This window comes from Ovis aries, chromosome X (assembly GCF_016772045.2).
Source record: "Ovis aries strain OAR_USU_Benz2616 breed Rambouillet chromosome X, ARS-UI_Ramb_v3.0, whole genome shotgun sequence".
In the NCBI taxonomy this organism is placed as follows: domain Eukaryota; kingdom Metazoa; phylum Chordata; class Mammalia; order Artiodactyla; family Bovidae; genus Ovis; species Ovis aries.
The window spans coordinates 67,001,062-67,012,911 of NC_056080.1; the positions used below are offsets into that span (position 1 = coordinate 67,001,062).

At 39.4% G+C, this 11,850-nt stretch overlaps 1 protein-coding gene across 1 annotated transcript in view; it reads right to left on the reverse strand.

Moving 5' to 3' along the window:
• NEXMIF (neurite extension and migration factor) overlaps positions 1-11,850 on the reverse strand; it is a 210,467-nt gene that overhangs the window by 148,009 nt on the left and 50,608 nt on the right. The window lies entirely within an intron of this gene.

The window sequence follows — 11,850 nt, forward strand, 5'->3', positions numbered from 1 at the left end:
TTAATTAAAAACCTGCAAATATGTATAAGTATAAACCTAAATTTTTAATTCTTCTGTATAGGTTTGTGACAGAATTCTAGTAACCTGCTCAAGCCTTACTTGGGATATAAATAATTCTCTTCCTTTTCTTCAAAGAGTACAGTCTGTTGTTACTATGAACTAAGTCCAGTTGTCATTAAAAATAATTATCTGGGGAAAGTAAATATATATTCCCTACCCTGTGATAATCTCACTCACTGAGTTATTATAGATCATGTATCTCTTCTCAGCACTTTGTGCCATTATAACAGGTAACATAATTTGCCTCGCATTGTTCTTTATTTCTCTTAACCTAATTAGACTAAAAACTAGGTGGTGGCAAGATGCAACTAGGTGGCAATTTATTTTGCATTCCCCACAGAGCTTTTCACATACTAAGTATTCAATGCCAGTTAAGAATAAGCCTTTGGGTCTTCTCCTAGGGATCTGTGAGAACAGTCCCAGCCCCAGACTCTTTGGGCAGTACCACAGAATACAGTTCTAACTGTAACTGTGTAGCATTTTTAATTGCTCTATCTAGGATTTTAAATCATCAATATTAATGAAAGCTCTCAAAACTTAGGGGTCATGTTTTGGGTTTTCAATACTTTTCCCCACCTCCTAAGTCTCCTTCCTCCCTACACCACTTGCCTCAAGACAACAAAGAATAGTGGCTTGCAGTAAACCTCCTCAACTCCCCTGGCGAGCCTCATGAACACCTAATACAGGGGGGCTAGAGAGGAGAGACTGAGGAAATTTCTCATTCACAGATGATTTGCCTGATCTTTCTTTAAGTGAACTAAGGAAGCTTGGTTACTCATCTAAACCAAAACAGCTTCTCTATACTTTTGGCTGTAACTATATCAAAGCTCCAAAATATTTTGGAGAGAATAATTTGAGAGTTATTAGATCTGTGATTCAACTTAGTAATTCAACAAGCATTTTCAGAATGCCTCCTGTGTACAAGGTGAGATAAGAAGGAATACAAACAAAAGAGACTAGGATACCACCTTAACTGTATCTAGTAATATATCCTGCACCATTTTTTTTTTTTCAGAAAAAAACAGCTGGATATGAATGCTTTAAATGGGCCAAGGATTGCCCTGATTGGTTAGAGATTTGCAGATATAACAATTGGGGTAGCTAAATAAATAAATAAACCCCACCAGGACAATTATTTGTAAAGATAATTAATGGTAATCTATTATTAACTATTGTTAACTATCAAGTAATTAAGTGCCCCCTGACTACAGGAAATAGAATACCTGAATCAGATCTTAATTAGATCTTATTTATTAACTTATTAATATCTCCTATGTGCATGACACTACTGAGCGAATTCACTTTCACTTTTCACTTTCATGCATTGGAGAAGGAAATGGCAACCCAATCCAGTGTTCTTGCCTGGAGAATCCCAGGGATGGGGGAGCCTGGTGGGCTGCCGTCTATGGGGTCGCACAGAGTCGAACACGACTGAAGTGACTTAGCAGTAGCAGCTAACAAATGAATCAAGTTCTACTGTTTCCAGTATACACAGAGCTATTCCAACGTTATACAAACTCACTTGTGATGTAATTCAAGTGGACAATATATTTGACCACTGACAAAAACTGATACAAACTCACTTGTGATGTAATTCAAATGGACAATATATTTGACCACTGACAAAAACTGAGTTTCTACTTAAACGTGACTCATAATATGCTTTAAAAATAAACAATAACAATTCAAAGGGGAAAAAAACTATATACAAAATCCCCTAAACACTTCTTTCTCAAAACATTTTCAATTAGCAGCTCCCAGGAACAGTACAGGGCTTCCCACGTGGCTCAGTGGTAAAGAATCTTCCTGCCAGTGCAGGAGACAGGGGTTCAATTCCTGGGACAGAAAGATTCCCTGGAGAAGAAAATGGCAACCCACTCCAGTATACTTGCATGGGAAACCCCATGGACAGAGGAGCCTGGCGGGCTATAGTCCAAGGGGTTGCAGAAAGGATCAGACACGACTTAGTGACTAAACAAACAAGAATGGTGTAACAGAAGAGGAGGCATCAAGCTTATTTCATTTCACAACTGAATCTTTCCGCACAAGTTGTAGAGAAGATTCTTTCCTGACAGCAATTTAGTTATCCACCTAAGGCTTACTTAATGTGTTTTCAGAAATCCTGCTTTGAGAATTTTCAAATAGAAACAATTAGCACCCATTGTAATTAGCATCTTCTTTCCCAAAGCTAAAGGCTCTACTTTGCCAAAACCATAGATTCTCCCAGCCACCTTCAATTGCTTCAACTGCTAGCTTTATACTCCTAGCTTATAGGGCAAAACAATCTTCTTTTTTTTTTTTTGATGGAAAACAAGTTGATATACTTAGTTTCATGTGTATAGCATGATTGTCATTGCTGTTCAGTCGCTAAATCATGTCCGACCCTTTGCAAACCCATGGACTATAGCATGCCAGTCTTCCCTGTCCTTCACTATCCCCCAAAGTTTGCTCAAATTTATGTGCATTGTGTCAATGATACCATCCAACCATCTCATCCTCTGTCATCCCCATCTCCTTTTGCCCAGCATCAGGGTCTTTTCCAATGAGTCAGCTCTTTGCATCAGGTGGCCAAAGCACTGGGGCTTCAGCTTCAGCATCAGTCCTTCCAACGAATATTCAGGGTTAATTTCCTTTAGGATTGACTGGTTTGATCTCCTTGCAGTCCAGGGGACTCTCAAAAGTCCTCCAGCACTACAATTTGAAAGTGTCAATTCTTCAGCACTCAGCCTTCTTTACGGTACAACTCTCACATCTATACATGACTACTGGAAAAACCATAGTTTTGACTACACAGACCTTGGTTGGCAAAGAGAAGTCTTTGCTTTTTAACGCACTTTCTAGATTTGTCATAGCTTTCCTTTGAAGGAGTCTTTTAATTTCATGGCTGTAGTCACCATTTCACTTTCAAAGAAATCACCCTAGAAAATTTGAACTTGGTTCCAAATAATAAAGCTGCTCCACTGTGAAAGGATGAGGGCCTGTCACCTTAGGGTAGATTCTAAGCAACATGCTGCAGGCTCTGGAGACAATCTCTAGGGAGAAGTGCCCAAAACACTTAAGCAATGGCAGTTTTTTTAGAATAATGTTTCCTAAAGCAACCAATTTGAAAGGAGAAAAAGTATTTACATATGTAATTGTTGATTTTTAAAGAAAATATTATTTTTAAAATATTTTAATGAAAATCTGATACTTTGTTATTTTTATTTTTATACAATTTCAATTAATTAATTGGCTGCTCTGGGTCTTCATTACTGCACATGGGCTTTCTCTAGTTCTCTTTGCATAGGGGCTACTCTCTAGTTGAGGTGTGAAGGCTTCTCAGCACTGTGGCTTCTCTTGTTGTGGAGCACAGGCTCTAAGTTCATGGGCTTCAGTAGTTGTAGCTTGTGGGCTCTAGAACACAGGCTCAATTATTGCGGCCCATGGGATCCTCCCAGATCAGGGACTGAACTTGTGTCTCCTACATTGGCAGGCAGACTCCTCTCCACTAAGCCACCAGGGAAGCCCAATTTCCTAGACTTTTAGCAGTAATATGAGATGCCCAAAAAACTATATCAAAGTTGAGTGAATATAAATTAAAAACCTAACATTCTATTCATACTAACTCAAACAAGTGGAATCAAAATGTCATAAATTTTTTTCACTAGGCAAAAATTCATAGATTTTCTAAAATATAATATACATTATATATATACACGCACACACAAAAGCTTTTCTATGTGCTCGATAAAGGCTTGAGAAAAAACAACAACAAAAACAGAGAAATTGGAAAACATAAACTAAATGAAATGGGAGCACTAAATATGAAATAGAAAAAGTGAAACAAGCTAGATAAAAGTAAAACATCATCATATAGTATGGTTGTTTTTAAACATGATTGCTCATTAGAAACACATCTGGAGCTTTGGAAGAAAAAAGCAATACTTGGGCATTTATTTGCGTTTTTCAAAAAATTCCAAGATGCATAAAAATTATCTTATGCATCTGTATTTTAAATGTGATTACAATTTTTTCTATTAAATGGTAATTTTAGTGATATAGAATTCTACTATCCTCTGTTGACCAATCATGATATAGTGTATTCACTTAATTAATAGTGATTAATAACTACATAATCACAATAGTAAAATCACATAAAATATGTAAAATCACATAATCACAATAGTAAAAGGTGTTTATCAGTTTTCATATCAATAGCCAGACCAAGAAAAAAAGATAATTACAATTGCATGCAATAATGGAAATATGTTTAACCTAACAATATAGAATACTTACATACAATTTGGGGGGTTAAGTAGAGTGATGTGGTAAGTGGATGGGCATACATGCAAATACTTCTATTCATCCAGCCAGTCTATGTTTTTTGGTTGGTGCATTTAATCCATCTACAGTTAAGGTGATTATTCACATATATGTTTCTATTACCATTTTCTTAGTTCTTTGGGGTTTATTTTGTGTAGGTCTTTCCTTTCTCTTGTGTTTCCTGCCTGGAGAAGTTCCTTGAGTACATGTTGTAAAGCTGGTTTGGTGATGCTGAATTCCCTTAATTTTTGCTTGTCTATAAAGCTTTTGATTTCTCTGTCAAATCTGAATGAGAGTCTTGCTGGGAATAGTATTCTTGCTTGTACGTTCTTCCCTTTCATCTCTTTAAATATGTCCTGCCATTCCCTTCTGGCTTGTAGTGTTTCTGTTGAGAAATCAGCTGATAACAGTATGGGAGTTCTCTTGTATGTTATTTGTCACTTTTCTTTGTTGCTTTTAATATTTTATGTTAGTTTTTAATTTTTGTCATTTTGATTACTTGTGTCTCTGTATGTTCTTTCTTGGGTTTATCCTGCCTGGGACTCTGCACTTCCTGAACTTAGCTGACTATTTCCTTTCCCATGTTAGGGAAGTGAAGTCTCTCAGTCATGTCCGACTCTTTGTGACCCCATGAGCTGCAGCCTGCCAGGCTCCTCCATCCATGGGATTTTCCAGGCAATAGTCCTGGAGTGGATTGCCATTTCCTTCTCCAGGGGATCTTCCCAACCCAGGGATCGAACCCAAGTCTCCCGCATTGTAGACAAACACTTTACCGTCTGAGCCACCAGGGAAGTTTTCAGTTACTATCTCTTCAAACAATTTCTTGGGTCCTTTCTCTCTCTCTTCTCCTTCTGAGACCCCTTATTATGTGAATGTTGGTGCATTTAATGTTGTCTCAGAGGTCTCTCAGGCTGTCTTCATTTTTTTCATTCTTTTATCTATATTCTGTTCTGTGGCAGTGATTTCCACCATTCTGTCTTCCCAGTTACTTGTCCATTCTTCTGCCTCAATTATTCTGCTATTGATCCCTTCTAGTGTGTTGTTCCAGAGAAGGCAATGGCAACCCACTCCAGTACTCTTGCCTGGAAAATCCCATGGATGGAGGAGCCTGGTAGGCTGCAGTCCATGGGGTCTCAAAGAGTCAGACACGACTGAGCGACTTCACTTTCACTTTTCAGTTTCATGCACTGGAGAAGGAAATGGCAACCCACTTCAGTGTTCTGGCCTGGAGAATTACAAGGACAGTGGAGCCTGGTGGGCTACCATCTATGGGGTAGCACAGAGTCAGACATGACTGAAGCGACTTAGCAGCAGCAGCAGCAGTGTATTGTTCATCTCTGTTTGTTCTTTAGTTCCTCTATGTCTTTTGGCAAACATTTCTTGCATCTTCTCAATGTTTGCCTCCATTCTTTTTCTGAGACCTTCGATCATCTTCACTATCATTATTATGAATTCTTTTTCTGGAAGGTTGCCTATCTCCACTTCATTTGGTTGTTTTTCTAGAGTTTTATCTTGTCCCTTCATCTGGGAAAAAACCCTCTGCTTTTTCATTCTGATTAACTTTGTGTGATGTGGTTTTCATTCTAGCTGCTGTTGGATTATGTTTCTTCTTGCTTCCTCTGTCTGCTCTCTAGTTCATGAGGCTAAGGGACTTCTATAAGCTTCCTAATTGGAGGGACGGATAGTGGGAAAAACTGGGTCTTGCTCTGGTGGGCAGGGTCATGTTCAATAAAACTTTAATCCAATTATTTGCTGATAGATGGGGTTGTGCTCTCTCCCTGTTAGTTGTTTGGACTGAAGTGTCCCCACCCCGGGGTCTACAGGCTCTATCAGTTCAGTTCAGTTCAGTCACTCAGTCGAGTCCAACTCTTTGCGACCCCATGACTCACAGCACGCCAGGCCTCCCTGTTCATCACCATCTCCCGGAGATCACTCAGACACGTCCATCGAGTCACTGATGCCATCCAGCCATCTCATCCTCTGTCGTCCCCTTCTCCTCCTGCCCCCAATCCCTCCCAGCATCAGAGTCTTTTCCAATGAGTCAACTCCTCTCATGAGGTGGCCAAAGTACTGGAATTTCAGCTTTAGCATCATTCTTTCCAAAGAAATCCCAGGGTTTATCTCCTTCAGAATGGACTGGTTGGGTCTCCTTGCAGTCCAGGGGACTCTCAAGAGTCTTCTCCAACACCACAGTTCAAAAGCAACAATTCTTTGGTGTTCAGCCTTCTTCACAATCCAACTCTCACATCCATACATGACCACTGGAAAAACCATAGCCTTGACTAGATGGACCTTAGTCGGCAAAGTAATGTCTCTGCTTTTGAATATGCTCTCTAGGTTGGTCATAACTTTTCTCCCAAGGAGGAAGCGTCTTTTAAATTCATGGCTGCAATCACCATCTGCAGTGATTTTAGAGCCCAAAAACTAAAGTCTGACACTGTTTCTACTGTTTCCCCATCTATTTGCCATGAAGTGATGGGACCGGATGCCATGATCTTCGTTTTCTGAATGTTGAGCTTGAAGCCAACTTTTTCACTCTCGTCTTTCACTTTCCTCAAGAGGCTTTTTAGCTCCTCTTCACTTTCTGCCATAAGGGTGGTGTCATCTGCATATCTGAGGTGATTGATATTTCTCCTGGCAATCTTGATTCCAGCTTGTGTTTCTTCCAGTCCAGCTTTTCTCATGATGTACTCTGCATATAAGTTAAATAAAGCAGGGTGACAATATACAGCCTTGACACACTCCTTTTCCTATTTGGAACCAGTCTGTTGTTTCATGACCAGTTCTAACTGTTGCTTCCTGACCTGCATACAGATTTCTCAACAGGCAGGTAAGGTGGTCTGGTATTCCCATCTCTTTCAGAATTGTCCACAGTTTATTGTGATCCACACAGTCAAAGGCTTTGGCATAGTCAATAAAGCAGAAATAGATGTTTTTCTGGAACTCTCTTGCTTTTTCCATGATCCAGCGGATGTTGGCAATTTGATCTCTGGTTCCTCTGCTTTTTCTAAAACCAGCTTGAACATCAGGGAGTTCACGGTTCCTGTATTGCTGAAGCCTGGCTTGGAGAATTTTGAGCATTACTTTACTAGCATGTGAGATGAGTGCAATTGTGTGGTAGTTTGAGCATTCTTTGGCATTGCCTTTCTTTGGGATTGGAATGAAAACTGACCTTTTCCAGTCCTGTGGCCACTGCTGAGTTTTCCAAATTTGCTGGCATATTGAGTGTAGCACTTTCACAGCATCATCTTTCAGGATTTGAAACCGCTCAACTGGAATTCCATCACCTCCACTAACTTTGTTCATAGTCATGCTTTCCAAGGCCCACCTGACTTCACTTTCCAAGATGTCTGGCTCTAGATTAGTGATCACATCATCATGATTATCTGGGTCGTGAAGATCTTTTTTGTACAGTTCTTCCGTGTATTCTTGACACCTCTTCTTAATATCCTCTGCTTCTGTTAGGTCCATACCATTTCTGTCCTTTATCAAGCCCATCTTTGCATGAAATGTTCCCTTGGTATCTCTAATTTTCTTGAAGAGATCTCTAGTCTTTCCCATTCTGTTCTTTTCCTCTATTTCTTTGCATTGATCGCTGAAGAACGCTTTCTTATCTCTTCTTGCTATTCTTTGGAACTCTGCATTCAGATGCTTATATCTTTCCTTTTCTCCTTTGCTTTTTGCCGCTCTTATTTTCACAGCTATTTGTAAGGCCTCCCCAGACAGCCATTTTGCTTTTTTGCATTTCTTTTCCATGGGGATGGTCTTGATCTCTGTCTCCTGTATAATGTCATGAACCTCATTCCACAGTTCATCAGGCACTCTATCTATCAGATCTAGGCTCTTAAATCTATTTCTCACTTCCACTGTATAATCATAAGAGATTTGATTTAGGTCATACCTGAATGGTCTAGCGGTTTTCCCTCCTTTCTCCAATTTAAGTCTGAATTTGGCAATAAAGAGTTCATGATCTGAGCCACAGTCAGCTCCTCGTCTTGTTTTTGCTGACTGTATAGAGCTTCTCCATCTTTGGCTGCAAAGAATATAATCAATCTGATTTTGGTGTTGACCATCTGGTGATGTCCATATGTAGAGTCTTCTCTTGTGCTGTTGGAAAAAGGTGTTTGCTATGACCAGTGCATTTTCTTGGCAAAACTCTATTAGTCTTTGACCTGCTTCATTCCATATTCCAAGGCCAAATTTGCCTGTTACTCCAGGTATTGCTTGACTTCCTACTTTTGCATTCCAGTCCCCTATAATGAAAAGGACATCTTTTTGGGGTGTTATTTCTAAAAGGTCTTGTAGGTCTTCATAAAACCGTTCAACTTCATCTTCTTCAGCGTTGCTGGTTGGGGCGTAGACTTGGATAACTGTGATATTGAATGGTTTGTCTTGGAGACGAACAGAGATCATTCTGTCGTTTTTGAGATTGCATCTAAGTACTGTGTTTCAGACTCTTTTGTTGACCATGATGGCTACTCCATTTCGGTTCTATAGTAGGGTTAATGCTGACCTCCAAGGGGACTTACGCTAGGGGCCCCTTCCAGGACTGCTGCTTCCAGGGCCTCCATCCCTGTGGGGAGCCACTGCCAACCCACACCTCCACAGGTGACTCTCCAAAACTAGCAGGTATGTCTCTTTCAGTCTCCTGTGGGGTCACTGCTCCTTTCTCCTACATATTGGTGCACACAAGGTTTTGTTTGTGCCCTCCTAGAGTGGAATCTCTGTTTCCCCCAGTCCTGTGGAAGTTCTGAAATTAAATCCCACTGGCTTGCAAAGTCAGATTCTCTGGGGATTCCCAGTCCCCTTGCCAGATCCTCAGGCTGGGAAGCCTGATGTGAGGCCCAGAATCTTCACAACAGTGGGGGAGCAGGGGAACTTCTTTGGTATTATTGTTCTCCAGATTGTGGGCCGCTCACTTGGTAGGTATGGGATTTGATTTTATCGTGTTTGCACCTCTCCAACCATCTTGTTGCAGATTCTTCTTTGTTTTTGGACATGGGCTATCCTTTTTTGGTGGGTTCCTGCATCCTCCTGTTGATGGTTGTTTCACAGCTAGTTGTGATTTTGGTGCTCTTGCAGGAGAAGATGAGTGCATGTCCTCCTACTCCACAAGGCAGATTCTTAACCACTGGATTACCAAGGAAGCCCCTTGATTACTGTATAATCACAGCCCATATATCTTGTCTCTTGACCTCAATTACAAGTGCTTCTTGGCAAGGACACTTTTCAAGGTGGCAGTGTGCACAGCATGTTAACACCTTCTTCATAGATCTTAAGACATCCATGTGAACTGAAGGTTATGAGTTAAATAGTAACAATAATGATAGTAATAACAATATAAAATTAAAATTAGAGTACATATTTTGTATAAGACACTTGCTGAGCATATATATTCATCCTATGCATTAAATGCCTCTTTAGTGAACTGAATGGTCAGGCAACTCAGTTAGAGGCTTAACTAACACTTCCCCATTCCTCTAGTTCTAAATTGCCTAGTTCTAAGGCTGAATTATTTCTTTGCTTTTAGTCGCTGATAACAGCTAATGTCAAGTCTGGACTGCTTATTTACCAATGTTATTCTGCATTCCCATAGACAGAAGCCTTCCCTTCTGAATAACATTCAAAGGTTAGGATTATTCTCTATGTCTTATTTTTCTCCTGTGGTTAAAAAAAGTGTCATTATTTATTTAAAAATTGATAATTACCTTTAGAGAAACTACTGGTTGGGGATGTAATTAATACAAATGACCTACTCCCCCATGATAAACAAACCAAATCCAAGTCAGCAGACAAAGAAGTCAGATGTTTAATATTGGTCCCATTTCCTCAAAGTACCATGGACTTGAACCACATTAATAATTGTACTAGTTTAATGTAGCTGCTATAACAAATTACCACAAAAGGAGTGACATAAAACAACAGCAATTCATCCCCTCACAGTTCAAGAAGTGTAAAATCAAGTTGTCACCAGGGCACACTCTCCTTTGGAGGCTCCAGGGGAGAGTCCTTTCCTTGCAGATTCTGGTGGCTGATGCCATTCCTTGGCTTATGATTGCATCTTTCTCTGCTCCATCTTCACATTAACTTCTCCACGTGTCTCTTTTTTTCTGTGTGCTTATGCTATCTTCCCTTGCTTCTTTCTTGTAAGGACACATATGATGGCATTTAGGGCCCACCCAGATAATCCAGGGTGATTGCCTCATTTTGAGATCTTTAATTGCATCTACAAAGACTCTTTTTTCAAATAAGGTAACTTTAACAGATTCCGGGGATTAAGGGTATTAATAAATTATCTTCTTGAGGGCTACCATTTAACTCACTATAATGATCAATAATTAAAAAATAAAGACACTTACTAACATCTCATAAAATTTTCAAAATAGCTAAAAAAACTAATAAGGAAGATTTTGTTAGAAAAACTGAATATGTAAAAAATGGTAGTGGTTGTTAATATGCTTACCAAGACAATAGAGATACTAGTTGAATATACAAATAGGCACAAATTGTATCTTTTTCAGTTATATCTGCCTATAAAGATAGTACAACTAGGAGTATCACCATTTCAAAACAATAAAGATAAGCCTATAAAACTATAGACTTTCAATGAGATATTATCCTGAGAATAAAAGATGCTAGGCATAAGTATGGAAAGCAGGAAGAAGGCAAGGCATCTTTGATCCAGAGATATCTTTAAAAACAAATGATACTTTCATCCCAGAGAAGGCAATGGCAACCCACTCCAGTACTCTTGCCTGGAAAATCCCATGGACGGAGGCGCCTAGTAGGCTGCCGTCCATGGGGTCGCACAGAGTCGGACATGATTGAAGCGACTTAGCAGCAGCAGCAGCGGCAGATACTTTCATCCACTTGGGGTTAAGGTGGGGTACCTTCGATCCACCTTGATGATTATGACTCACTAGTACTAATACTTCCATTCCACAGTTCTAATTAGTGTTGGCACTCATCTACTTTTTTTTTGAATATTCAGAAAACACAGGAATGTGCTAAATGCTATAGACCAGTGGTCTTAAAACTGTAGCCTGTATCATGAAGATTTTTCAGTGAATAAGGAAGCAATGATAGTTTCAAGGGAATCCACTGGAAGATCTTAAACATTCATCTGTATTCTTTCATAAATCTGAACTGCCTGAGAATCAAAAAAAAAGGTCTCTAACTATGGGCCCTTCCCCATCTTTACTAAAGAAATACATACTTCTTACCTGTGCACAAAGTCCCATGGTATAAAAATCTCCAAGGCACTAAATAAAGGAATAATCCCAAATATTGGTGTAGATGCTAAAAAAGTCAATTATTCTATTAACTGGGCAAAACATAGTTTTACAAGGCAGATAGCATCTAATTCTTTGAGCAAAATTAAAGGAGAATGTTCAGCTTATAAATCATTAAAATAATTTTTGATAATAGACCATTGTAATTTGTGGCAAATAACTTGAAAGGAGATCAAAGAATTGGGTAACAATGATA